The sequence below is a fragment of the Ambystoma mexicanum genome, chromosome 7p (genome assembly GCF_040938575.1).
Source record: "Ambystoma mexicanum isolate Mex_15411 chromosome 7p, UKY_AmexF1_1, whole genome shotgun sequence".
NCBI classification, from domain to species: domain Eukaryota; kingdom Metazoa; phylum Chordata; class Amphibia; order Caudata; family Ambystomatidae; genus Ambystoma; species Ambystoma mexicanum.
In genome coordinates this window covers 187,243,918-187,257,503 of record NC_090939.1, presented here as the reverse complement: position 1 = coordinate 187,257,503, position 13,586 = coordinate 187,243,918, and positions in this window count along the sequence as shown.

Below are 13,586 nucleotides of genomic sequence, written 5' to 3'. Positions count from 1 at the left end.
GCTTTCAGTGGGGGTCTCAGTAGAGGTTCCCACAGACTCAGAGTGGTCTCTTAAGGTTGCCTCTTTAACCAATTTAATGTGGTACTGTCTCCTTACTGGGAGGCCTGGGGGTACTGGATACTACTGCTAACTGCTAGAGTTTTTAGATCATTCCCCAACCGGATTCTCCCAGGCACCTCAGTCTGAACACTGACAGGAATCCTCAATGTCATGTTATTACACTGAATGAGGGCTGGTCGAATAGGAACCAACTGGACAGGACCTCCAGAAAGTTTAGTGGGACCTTTGGGTGCCTTAGCAACATCCTCGGGCTTGAAAAAGCTTTCATCCACTACTGTTCTGCTGGCCCCAGTGTCTCTCCTGGCAGGAGTATCCCAGCCATTGACAAGAACACTGTCCAGGTAATATACTTTAGAGTTTTCTAGAAGGGAGTCATACACACCCCTATTCTGTATGGTAACCAGACCCATGGACTCTAAGGATACAGTTGCTTGAAGACCCCTGGGTGCTTCAGCAAACAATTCATAATGAGCACTAGCCATTTGTACTTCTTCCTGTGGGGAGAAGGCTAAGGAGGCTGTGCTGATCCCTGCAGGTTTACCCTTGCATCTGGGATCACCCTTTACATGGTCAGTAGACCCACAAACATAGCATTTTCCAAATGCTCTCAGGAATGGGGGTTTCTGCTGACCTACCTCTGGTTGGGCCCCAGAAGGTTCACTAGCCCTATTTGGTTTCCCAGGTGGCTTACCCTGGCTATGTTGATGTTTGTGGCCCTCTTTGGGATGGGAGGTATTAGGATCTTTTTCAATTTTTTTTATTGTCTTTGGTTAATCAAATAACCTTTACAACTTAAGCAAAACACACATTTCGCTAATTTCATTAAATAAAAACACATTTACAGTTATTTAAGCATTTGTATCAAAATGTTTGAATTCATCTCTCTAAAACTTCTTACAGATAAAAAACAAAGTATATAACACAAAATCATTTAGTCATCTTAAAGCTAATACATAAAATTGAGTATAGACGCTTTGGGACATCTACTGTCATAATTACCAAGCCAGAGCACATCCCAGCTGCTGGTGTGTTGAGATGAACAAGTTACTTTCTTACCTGGTAACGTTCTTTCGATGGGATGGTCCGACGACGTATTCCATATCTATGACATGTAATCACCACAGCTGTGCTGCTTCGGAAACTTTTTCGGCGTCTGCGTCCTGCGTCGATGACGTCGATGCGCCGCCGTCGAGGACCTCCTCTGACGTCCGACGTCATCCGATGTGATAAGTAGGACGCACGACGCCCATAGCCTCAGTTGTAGTTTTTTCCCCCAGAACGTGTGACATAAGTCAACTGCCAGTCAGACACAAAGCCTTGCGGAACGTAAGCTGCAATCGCAAAAGAAATTCTGCAGCGGGGAAGGCCGGGCGGGAGCGATATGGAATACGTCGTCGGACCATCCCATCGAAAGAACGTTACCAGGTAAGAAAGTAACTTGTTCTTCGAGGGGATTGGGTCCTCCGACGTATTCCATATCTATGACAGACTCCCAAAGCAGTACCAAAGCAAGGAGGAGGGAAAGAATTTAGAATCAAAATGTAGAATAGCCAATCAAATAGCACAGCAAAGGACCGCCTTGCCAAAGGCCAGATCCTGTGCTCAGATGGAATCAAGGGAATAGTGACGTACAAATGTATGTACTGAAGCCCAGGTGGCTGCATCACAGATGTTGCGAATAGGAACACCCCTCTGCAGGGCAGTAGACGCAGCCATACCCCTGGTAGAATGGGCCCGCAAGCCAGCCGGCGGGTCCTTACCCGCCAAACGGTAGCACTCCGAGATGGCCAAAATAATCCAGCGAGACAAAGTCTGTTTCATCACAGCTTGCCCCAAACGCTTTCCAGCGTAACCAATAAAGAGTTGATCATCCACTCTGACCCGGGACATGCGTGAAACATAAAAGCTTAAAGCTCTCCTAGGATCAAGCCTATGGAGCCTCTCCTCTTCCTACCAGGATGCGGAGGAGGATAGAATGCCGGAAGAACAACCTTCTGGGCCAAATGAAATTCCGTCACTACCTTCGGAAGAAAAGAAGGACGAACTCTAAGGACAACCCTGTCCTTGTGAAATACAGTGAAGGGAGGCTTAACTGAAAGTGCCTGTAACTCACTCACTCTGCGAGCGGAAGTAACCGCAACTAAAAACACAGTTTTCAGAGTTAACAGCCTCAAAGGGCAAGAATGTAAAGGCTCAAACGGAGCACCCATAAGAAACTTAAGAACCAGGTTTAAATCCCAACCGGGCACCAGGAAAGGCGACGGAGGGAACACATTAGTGAGCCCTTTCAGGAACTGTGAAATCAAAGGGATTTTAAAGTAAGAACACTCTTCAGACGAGCGCTTAAAGATGGACAGCGCCGCCAGGTAACCCTTAACGGTACCCACTTGCAAGCCCCTGTGGGCCAAAGAAAGTAAAAAGGACAGAACCATGGGGATGTCACATGCAAAAGGATCCACATTCTGAACTCTGCACCAGTCGCAGAACTTACGCCAACGGCAACGGTACAGAGACTTCGTTGCCGGCCTTCGGGCCGAAAGCAACACCTCCATCACGTCCTCAGGGAGGTCCCAATCCTTATACCTCAACCTTTCAGAAGCCAAGCGTGAAGATTGAGGGATCTGACCTCTGGATGGAGAACCTGACCCCCCTCCCGTGAGAGCAGATCGTCTCGGTAGGGAAGACGACGTGGAGGGCAGATGGATAAGTCGAGAAGGTCCGGGTACCACGTCCTCCGAGCCCACGCCGGGGCAATGAGGATCATCCGGGAACCGAACTTCCGTAACCTCCGCAGCACTTGCGGGATGACAGGGACTGGAGGAAACGCGTACAGCAGCGGGAATGACCACTCCACCACGAACGCGTCTCCTAAGGCTCCTTCTGGAGGAAATTCCCGCGAGCAAAACCTTTCGCACTTCCGGTTGACACTGGAGGCGAAGAGATCCACTTGAGGGGTCCCCCAAAGGGCGAAGATCTCCAGGAGAATCTCCTGAGCCAACTCCCACTCGTGAGAGATCGCGCTCTGCCTGCTCAGAGCGTCCGCCGTCACGTTTTCGGCACCGGCCAGATGAACTGCCGAGATCGAAACTTCCTGCTGGATGGCCCAGAACTCGAGCTGCATCGCCTCTCTGCACAGAGGAAGTGACCCTGCCCCCCCCTTTTTGTTGAGGTAGTGCATGGCCACTGTGTTGTCCGTCAGGATCAGGACATTCTTCCCTCGCACAGACGGCAGAAAAGCCTTCAGGGCTAGCCTGACGGCCCTCAGCTCCAACAGATTGATATGGAGTCTGGACTCCGACGGAGACCAACGACCGCTGACTGTCAGCCCGTTGGCATGAGCTCCCCATCCCGTGAGGGATGCATCCGTCACGATCGTCACCTCCGGCCAGGGAAGCCAAAACGGAGCCCCCTTCATCAAGTTGCCTTCGACGGCCCACCACAGAAGGTCCCGGGCGACCGAGGACGGCACCTGAATCGAGTCCGACATCCTGCCGGAGGACTGCGACCATTGCGTCTTGAGTGCCCACTGCAAAGATCTCATCCGCAGGCGAGCCTCTGGCACCAGAAGAATGCAGGATGCCATGAGGCCGAGCAACCTCAAGAACTCGAACGCTGGGAGCGTCTGGGCATGCTGAAACTTGTGCACCATCTGCTGAATGTGAAGAGCCCTCACCTGGGGAGGAAAACACTGCCCCAGGGAAGTGTCGAGCACTGCTCCGATGTACTGGAGCCGCTGGGTTGGCGTCAAATGGGACTTCTTTAAATTGAGGGAGAAGCCCAGCCTGTGAAGGGAGTGGCAGGTGATCGATAGATGATCCAGGACTTGCTCGGGAGAGCTCCCCCTGATCAACCAATCGTCCAGGTAGGGGTAGACGTGAATCCCCCCTTGCCTGAGATGCGCTGCCACCACCACCATGAGCTTGGTGAAAACCCTCGGGGCGGAGGTCAATCCGAACGGCAGGACCCGAAACTGAAAGTGCGAGTCGCCAACCGCGAACCTCAGGTACTTCCTGTGCTTGGGATGGATCGGCACATGGAAGTAAGCATCCTTGAGGTCGAGTGACACCAACCAGTCCTGAAGCTGAAGGGCCTGGAGGACTTGAGAGAGAGTAACCATCTTGAACTTGTCCTTCCTGAGGAGATTGTTCAAATCGCGCAAGTCCATGATGGGTCTCAATCCCCCGTCTTTCTTCGAAACCAAAAAATAAGGGGAATACCATCCCTTGTTCCTCTCCGCTACAGGCACCAGTTCTATGGCGCCTTTCTCCAGCAGGGCTTGAATTTCCTGCGCAAGGAGCGGATCCGGACTCTGCAAAGAGAGGTTCCCCGGTGGATTGTCGCGAGGCCTGTGCCGAAAAGGAAGACAGTAGCCGTGGGTTATGATCTCCAGAACCCACACATCTGAAGTAATGGCTTGCCACTCTACAAGATGCTGCGCCAGCCTTCCCCCAACCGGCGAACCATGGGACATGGCCTCACGACAGAGTGGGAGCGGCTGCGGCGTTACCTGAGGGCAAAGAGGCAACTGCCCGAGCGGCCTTGGCACCACGGGTACCCTGTCGTCCACCTCTGGTACCCCTGCGATGGCCTCTTTGACTGCCAGCTCCTCTTGCTTTACTGAAGGATGAGTAATAGCGAAAGGAACCACCCCTCCACTGCTGTCCCCTAGGACGAAAAGGCGGAGGTTGGCGAACTGCAGCGCCCAACGACTTCGCTGCAGCTTTTGAGGTCTGCAACCTCTCAAGGCTCTCGTCAGCCTTGCTGCCAAAAAGGTGTTCATCATCAAAGGGCATGTTGAGGAGCCGGGACTGCACATCAGAAGCAAACCCCGACTTCCGCAACCACGCAAACCTGCGTATCACGGTGCTCGCCGCCATGGACCTACTGACGCATTCAGCCAAGTCCAGACCCGACTGAACGGACTCACACATGGCATCCTTACCATCCTGGACCATAGCAAGAAAACCATCCCGTTCATCCCCTTCGGGAATATGTTCAGCCGCTAACGCAACACAGTTCCACAGAGTGTGCGTGAAACGTGACAAGGCACAAATGGAGTTGGCCGCCTGAAGCGCCATACCACCAGAAGAAAACACTTTCTTCGCCCAGCCATCAAAACGTTTGTCGTCCCTATCAGGAGGGATGGTAGGGTACGACGCCTGCTTTGCCGGGGCCGTGGCCGCCTGCACCACCAAACTTTCCGGAGTGGGGTGCCTGGTCAAGTAGCAGGGGTCGCTACTGGCTGGACGGTATTTACGCGACAAGGATCTGCCCACCGCCGGGAGACTCTCCGGAGCAGTCCAAGCCGCTGCCACCCTTCTCTGTAAAGCCATATGGAACGGCAGTACCGGGTCAGTTGGGGGACCAACATCAAGGATGTCCGTCAGATCATCCTGCACAAACTCCCCTGGGGGAGCAGACCATCCCAGATACTCAGACACCCTAGCCATAAGGCGCCGGTACGAGGAATCGGCATGGGAGCCAGGCTCAGGCCTACAAAATTCCACCTCCGGAGAGGTGTCCAGTCCACTGGCATCATGCAGTGACTGCCTCAAATCGTCAAACTGACTATGGCCCGAGACAATTTCATCCGGCACCAGACTAGGAACCAGGCCATCAGAATCCTCATCCGCCTCCGAAATATATTCCAGGTGGCGAAAAGGCACCCGAGAGTGCTTGCTCTTAACCAGAGCCTTCCTAGGGGGTACACCCGTGACACGGGGCACCTCCGACACGAAAGGCGTCGATGGCGTCGAGCGAATCGGCGCCGACGCCGAGAAAACCGGCAACGGCGCCGAGAGGATCGGCGTCGACGTCAGATGCAGCGCCTCCAGTATCGGCGGCGTCGACACAGCCCTCGAAGCCGGAGCCCCGAGCGTGTCCCTCGACGACCTGATCGTCGACGGCGTCGACGAGGCCCTCGAAGCCGGAGCCTCGAGAAAGCCTGTCGACGCCCTCGACGCCTCAGACGTCGATGTCTTCCTCGAAGACTTCACAGGAGCACACGGTCTCGAACGCGTCGAGGACCGGGACCTGGAACGGGTACGGCGAGAACGAGCCTCCTTGTCCGAACGGGACCGCTCCCGTGACTCGTGCCGACCACTCTTGCGAGTGGCGTCTCTCGACCTCACACGGCCGACCCCACTCGGGGGCGCGGACGGCTGAGTACCCTGCGACTCAAGAATCGCCAACATTTTCTTCCCGAAGGAAGCCCATTCCTCCGGCGTCGCACGGCTGGTGGGGCAACCGACGAGCCGGGCAGAATCCTCGGAAGAGGACCTGGAAGGCGACCGGTGACGGCGCTTCCGAGAATGCCTCGAAGAGGCCGAGGAGTGGCGAGACCCACTCCTAGAAGAAGACCGACGAGACTTCCGACGATGACGCGGAGAGTCACCCCTCGAATCATCCGTCGAAAGCCCCGCCGACTTCGACTTCCGGGGCTTGGACACCCGACCTACCGACAACTTCTTCTTACGTTCGCGTAAGGCTTTGGACGTGAGCGACTGGCAGTCGATACAGTCATCCGTGTCGTGGGCCTCCCCGAGGCACCATAGGCAGGCGTCGTGCCAGTCAGTCACCGACATCTTGGACCCACACTCCCCGCACTTCTTAAAGCCCGGACGCGGGGTTGAAGACGAAGTGGAAGACATCGCCGAAGGAAATTCACAAACGAACAGGTTCGAAGAACCAGAAAGAACAGAACTCCAAAGAGTCGAGGCTTAGAACCGAGAAACACGAAGCAACACGATCGCGGAAAAAACGGAACTGAGGCTATGGGCGTCGTGCGTCCTACTTATCACATCGGATGACGTCGGACGAGGTCCTCGACGGCGGCGCATCGGCGTCATCGACGCAGGACGCAGACGCCGAAAAAGTTTCCGAAGCAGCACAGCTGTGGTGATTACATGTCATAGATATGGAATACGTCGGAGGACCCAATCCCCTCGAAATAAATTTACAATCATAGCATGCATCCATTATGGTCAGATTTCCAATAAATGTTTATTGATTACCTCTAGACATTTGGTTAACCTTAAAATCAAACCAGTGCTCTTACCCCACATACATATATTCCGTAACAACATTCTGGCATTATATGTACCAGAGTACCAATATTTTCCAAATTCATGCATTCTAAGTACTTTAAATTTTGAGCAAAAGTTTACTAGGTGTTTTAAAGACTCTTCAGTGTTAGTAATACCACAAAACCGACACTGAACCACTTTTGCCAAGAGTTTCGATTTGTGTGTTGACCAACGCTTGGTACGTTCGAATGTGGGGAATTGGTTGAGCCTAAATCGAATGTACACATTTCTTTCTTTTAGGCCCGGAAAGTTTAGGATATAACTCGGTAAATCACCCAATTTCATTCTGAATAAAGCGTATTCATAATATGATTTATAATTTCCTATCCTGTCAGACTGTATACACCAGAAAAAACGTTGAAATTTTATTTTGTTGGAAGGAAGACATGCTATGAGCTCAGCCTTGGTAACATTGATGAGATCTAGAATCGTTTCCATTTTCTCAACATATTCATTAAGGGCCTTGGAGGATCTAGCAGCTATAATAATTGATAAATCTCTGTACAAAGAATTTTTCGGAGGAGATAGCATTTTGGTGTAATTATTAAGCAATCTCCAATTTCTCTTTGCTGATAATGGTAATAGGCCAAATTTGTGCCGAATAATATCGTTGGGGATAGACCAGGCTAGCCCCAATGATTTTTTCCAGATTTTATCTTGCAGTGTGTCGAGAAAATCATCGATCTCAGATGTACAGATATCAAGACTATAAAGAATAATTGGTTCAATTTTTAATAAGTAAAACTGAACCAACGGCATCAGGGAAAAGTTGCAATATTTTTTATGAATAAGACCCATCTGTGACATGAGTGGTCTGCATTTTTCTTCTAGCACATCCTTCCACCATTTAATAGAATATTGGTCTGTGAGGCAATAACCTAAATACCTTGTTTCCATTACCTCTTGTAGATTAACTAAACCAATCGACCAATTACATTTTTTGGTCCTCAATTTCCCATCTGTCAAGATAATGATCTGTGATTTAGATTCATTTATCTTCAAATTATTAGAATGAGCATATTCAAAAGGTACTGGTCAGTTTATTCTGGGGGCCAAAAGGAGTTCAATCAATCAGGAGTATGTCATCAGCGAAACTGATCGCATTAATTTTTAGATGGTTAAGTCTAGCTGGGTATTTAATTATGTCTCTCCAATTCCACTCTAGATCAATAAGATATAAATTAAAAAAAAACAGCTACAAGCAAGCAGCCCTGCTTGAGCCCAATTGCAGTAGTGATCGGATCAGAGAGGGTACCCCTGCTGTTGACTCAGACCCTATAATTCGTCTGACTATGAAGGAGTGCTATAAGTGCAGTGAGATGGATTGGGATTCCCAGAAGAGTCATTTTATTCCAAAGTGCTTCTCTGATAACAGTGTCAAATGCTGCACACAGGTCTAATGCCGCCATGTAGGTTGCCCCTGTGCATTCCTCCTTGGTCTGACGCTGTAAAAGAGATACAATCGTAGCATTGAGTGAACACCCCATAGATTTTCTAAAACCAATTTGGAATTTGGGCAGAATGTCATTTTCAGCTAGAAATTTCTGTAGGTCAAAGAGGACTAGCTGTGTGAAGACCTTATATGAGGCATCAGTAAGCGCAATTGGCCTATAGTTGTTAGGTTCCATGGTGCTACCCTTTTTATAAATAGGTACAATAATTGCAGATCCCCAAGAGATGGGAATCTGTTTGGTTATAAAGATATTGTCAAATTTATTTTTCAGAATTATAGACCATAGATATGGATCCATCTTAATCAAACATGGCGGGATCCCATCCGGCCCTGCTGCTTTTGAGTCTTTTAATCTCGCGATAGCCAAGATTATGTCATCAATCGACCAAGGGCAGCACTCAAGAATAAATTCAGAGTAATCTTTCAACCCATCTTTTTTATGAGCCAGAGGTAATTCAAATTTGTCTTTAAGGAATTTTTCCCAGGTGGCAGCCAAAATTGGTGGATCCTGCATACTCTGTTTAGGACTAGTGATAGTTCTTAACAATGTCCAAGTATTACATGTATCATTTTTAAGGATATTATGCATCATGCACTGATTATCTTTTAGTGCAGTTGCATATTTTAGTTCCTTCATACGATTTTTATGTTTTAAAATAATACGTTTTTTTTCATACTACAAAGCATTCATATCCTGCCACACCAAAAACCTCAGTGTGCATAGTTTCCTGAAGCATAATAATTTCAGGCAAGTCATTAAACTCATTCTTGTTGACCCATCTTAAGAAATTTGCCAGGCCACAGCTAATCCATGACATGATTCGCAAAGGATTATCTGTGTGCTAGCATTCCCCTTTACCCTTGGATGGCCATGTATCGTTACTTTGGACAGCGGTAGTAATCCGGTTAAGTGATGCTGCCAAGGTAAGGATGTGCTTTATAGTTTCTTCATTAAGGTTGGACATGGGGCCAGATTGTATTAGCACATTGTTCACCCCCTCCTCTTTGAGTGGTGTTACAAGGAAGGTCTCGGCAATCTCTCACACTGAAATAAGAATGGTTCTAAACCGATTACTGCAAAGTTCTCGCTTTGTTCCCAAACCATTCTAGCAATAATTGTTGATTGGAAGCCACAAATCATACGATGATTGTAGTTGGTGGCTAACTGTATCCATTCTATGTCATGTTGCTTTGGACACGTAGCTTGTAGATCAGCTGTCTGAGGAACATCATCCTCGTTCTCACTATTTGCATGCTGTTCCTCCTTAGTTGTTTTGTCACATGCGATATATTCAGCTAGCTTTTCTTACTGTGACTGTGCGCTATCTAGCCCATGGCCCGCCCCCTTTATCGACTTAGTACCTTTGTAGGCATTAGTCTTTTTATTTGTCATTTTGTAGAACTGTGAGAGTGCCATGTGTGTCCCTGGAGGGCCCAAACTAGTCAGAGCAGTACACCTTTTTTCTTTGGGTTAACACTTGCTTTCGTCTGCCTCAGTTAATACATCTTGAATGTCTGAAGTCATCATATGTTTCAACTTCTTTACACACTTTTTTGGAATCTTGGAGGTGCTTGCAGCCTCATCATGTAGCATGGCCAGATGTTTCTTTGATTCATCATTGAGTTGATGAAGATCGAAACCATTTCCATCGTCTTGGCTACCAAGAGCTTCATTTAACTGAGCATCAGTTTCAACCGTCATATTTTTCTATTTATTTAATGCAATAATCATTTTTGTATTGCGCGCATTTCTTTTTTGTGCTCTAGCAATAGTTATTTTTTCTCTACGGATTAATACAACCTTCTCTTTTACAACCTTCTCTTTTATCATTTGCTCATCTGGAGGAGGAGGGTCAAACGCCTCTCCCAGTTCTTGCATGTCTCCTTCTGAGAGGTTAATTAAATCAAGCAGTGCTGAAGGACTATCTGCTCCTTGCTCAATAGGGGTGGGAGCTTGTTTCAATGCAATCGATGTTTCTACATTTTCCCCCTGCCCTTTAGTAATGGCCAGTTTGATTTCCATAATGTCAGTTTTAATTTGCTCAATTATGGATACAAAATTCATCTCACCGCCCCATAATTGGGTCTGGACTCGGGAGGTAATGTTTTATTGTTAAGTTCTGGCATGGCTGCCATTTCTGCAAAGGATTTCATGTTAACATCGACCATTCTGAGATCAGCTGGAGTTTGCGTGGTCTCGTTTACTAACTTGGTAGTTTTCTTGTGCACACCCACCAGAGCGGATACCGCTTGGCAAGTAAATAACATTCCCTCAATTTTATTCATCTTGCATACAATCTCAGTCATGGGAAAAAAGAGTCTCTTAGCAGGAGAAAAGAATAAACCCTTGAAATCCAGCAGAGCTGCTGGGGGACTCTATAGGTAAGGGGAATTAGCCTTTGAAGAGAATTCTCCCTAACACGTAGTCTGGCTGTTCTGTAAGAGAATGAATGAACACCACTCAGTCCTTCTTCCCTTTCTGTCTTATATGGGGGCTGGAGGATTCCCAACTAATTGGAAACAACATTAGGAGAAAGTCTATTTCTTCCCCACAAGCCCGGCCCCTTCTTCCACAGCTGAAGGTTGCCATGATGTCTCCTCACGCAGTGCCAGCAAGGGACGTGGAGTTCTGTACCAGAGGGAGGGCAGCACCTCAGAAGCACATGGTATGTGTATGGGAGTTTGTAAAAACTGCCCGTTTTGGTAATGCTCGAACGTTGGGGCAGCTAATGTAACATGTCATTTGTCCAGGTCTTCATTTAGTGCATTGGTGGTAGATTTTGCGTGGGTTCTGCGACCCGAGTATCCTCGGTGTACATAAGGGTGTGCGCGGGCTGATGTCCAGCAGCCAAAAAGTCAGCCGCTCTTTCCTACGTTCCGTGCGTGCCGTCATGAGTACGCCCGTTGGAGAATGCTTACGTATTAGTGTCGCTCAGGAGGGTCCGTTCTTGCAATAGCTGCTCCCGGTTCACGTTTTCAGACCCCACTGCTGGTAGCTTTCTTTTAATAAATAATGTTATTAATTTTATTTCAACAAACAATACAAACCAAACTTGCAGTGCATACAATAACATTATAAACATACATCTCTGCAACATGTCCACTGCTTCTCCCCTTCGCTTCCCTTCCCCCTTTACGAGCCTATTCCCTTCCGTGTTCTGGTTCTGCCTCTTGTGATAAGGATTCCTCCTCCAGGTCTTCCGTTGGGTCTCGTGGTGACCCAAATAGCTCCGCTATCAATTGTTTCCAGGCTATTAGGGTCTCAGCTTCTTCCTCCCACCCCAACCTCCACTGCAGGTAGCTTAACGGCATTCCATGCAGCCCACTCTTCGGTCCTCTCACATAGGGAGTGGATAACATTTCGTCATTGACAATTTAGGCTTGATTTTCTGGTTTTGGGAATTTTTCTCTATTTGAAGATTAGATGGATTATTCCTGGGAAATATCTTGAAAGATATACAGGTAGATTTACCTTTCAATGTATTTGGCATCTTTATCAAACAAGGGTTTTGTGCGATTACCACAAAAGCTTGGATGGTGTTGCTGGGGTGCTTCTTATCAGGCACTTTGCATATCAAAATATTGCTCTCGGACATGCATGTAATGTCTTGGATTAATTCCTGTTCACAAATTATGGGAACAGCTGAAGTGGTCAACAAATCCAAGAAGCCAAAGTTTTCCATAGTTGTAATGCAGACTGATCAATGGCTAGGTCGCTCAGATGGAGTGTTTTCTCTTTGAATTCTCTTGTCAATGGGGGTTACTAAATCAATGGGTATGGCTCTGTCTGGAGTAGTGTTTGTTTTTTGTATTTCGGAACTCAATTTTTTTCTAGTGAGGTGCGAGTTAGCCTCTTGTCACGTAAGTAATTTGGTCAATATCTCGTTGTTTCTGTTTATTTTCCCATCTAACATTTCATAAAGTTTAGTCAGAGACATTAAGGCTGTGTTCATGGCTCCTAGAGTGATCTCCAATAAAGGAGCAGAGCCATGACTGTGTAGGGAAATTCTACGTGGTGTAGGGTTGGCAGAGGAAATTGAAAGTGCGGAAGAGGAGCAAGATGAGGAGGAGTTAGAAAACATAATGGGGGAGTGAGATAGCGAAGGGGACAAGTGTATGGGAGGAATACTACCATCTATATTATTCGAAGTTCCGAGAATTTGATCATCAGTCGGGACAGCAGAAGTGGCTAATGGTGTTAGGAGGTATTTTGGAGCAATCATGGGGGGTAGTTGGGATATAAGAATTTGGGAAGAAGACGAGTTCAGCTTGCCTGGACAATCCGCCTGCGATTGTAGAAAGGGAAATTGTGCTTGTTGTTCAGCATGTAGTAGAACATCTGTATAAGTAACAACTGATCTACAAGTGGGTTGTCGTACCGGTAGAGAAATCAAGGAAAGGTGATTCAAGTTTGGGTTGAGCTCTACAACATCTGAATTCGCAAAGTCAATTAACACTTCATCAGGGATATCAGTAGACCCACCTATCATTGTTCTCAAGGCCCTCTTTAGTAAACTAGGATGGAGTGTTCGTGCCGGCAGTCCCAGGAGGTGGTAGGTGGATCTCTGCCTGTGTCTCTTTGGCGTTCCTTTCTTTTTCCTTTTCCTGCTTTTTTTCCTGTATGCCTAGCAATGATTTAATATTGCCTGCTCCTGCCTTAGGTTTCCCCCCCCCTTTCGATATCCTCTTCATAAAAGGCCTTACGTTGGGTTACGGCCCTTGGGGTTGTCCTCACAAACTGCAATTGGGTAACCCTACTTGGTTGTCGGTGTGCAAGGTCCTGTTTCAACTGCCCGCTGTGGTTGGCCCCTAACCAGTGCTCTAGAGTGCTTCCATGTTGGGAGCCATCCCTCCGGGGGTAAGAGATAGGTGTGAGCACAACATCTGTCTATTAGCAGGCTCCTGGCATAGTGCTATAACTGCGTCTCCGGGGGCCCAGGCACAACAGCTTTTCACATTGGGCATGCACGTTAAACCGACAGCAGGCT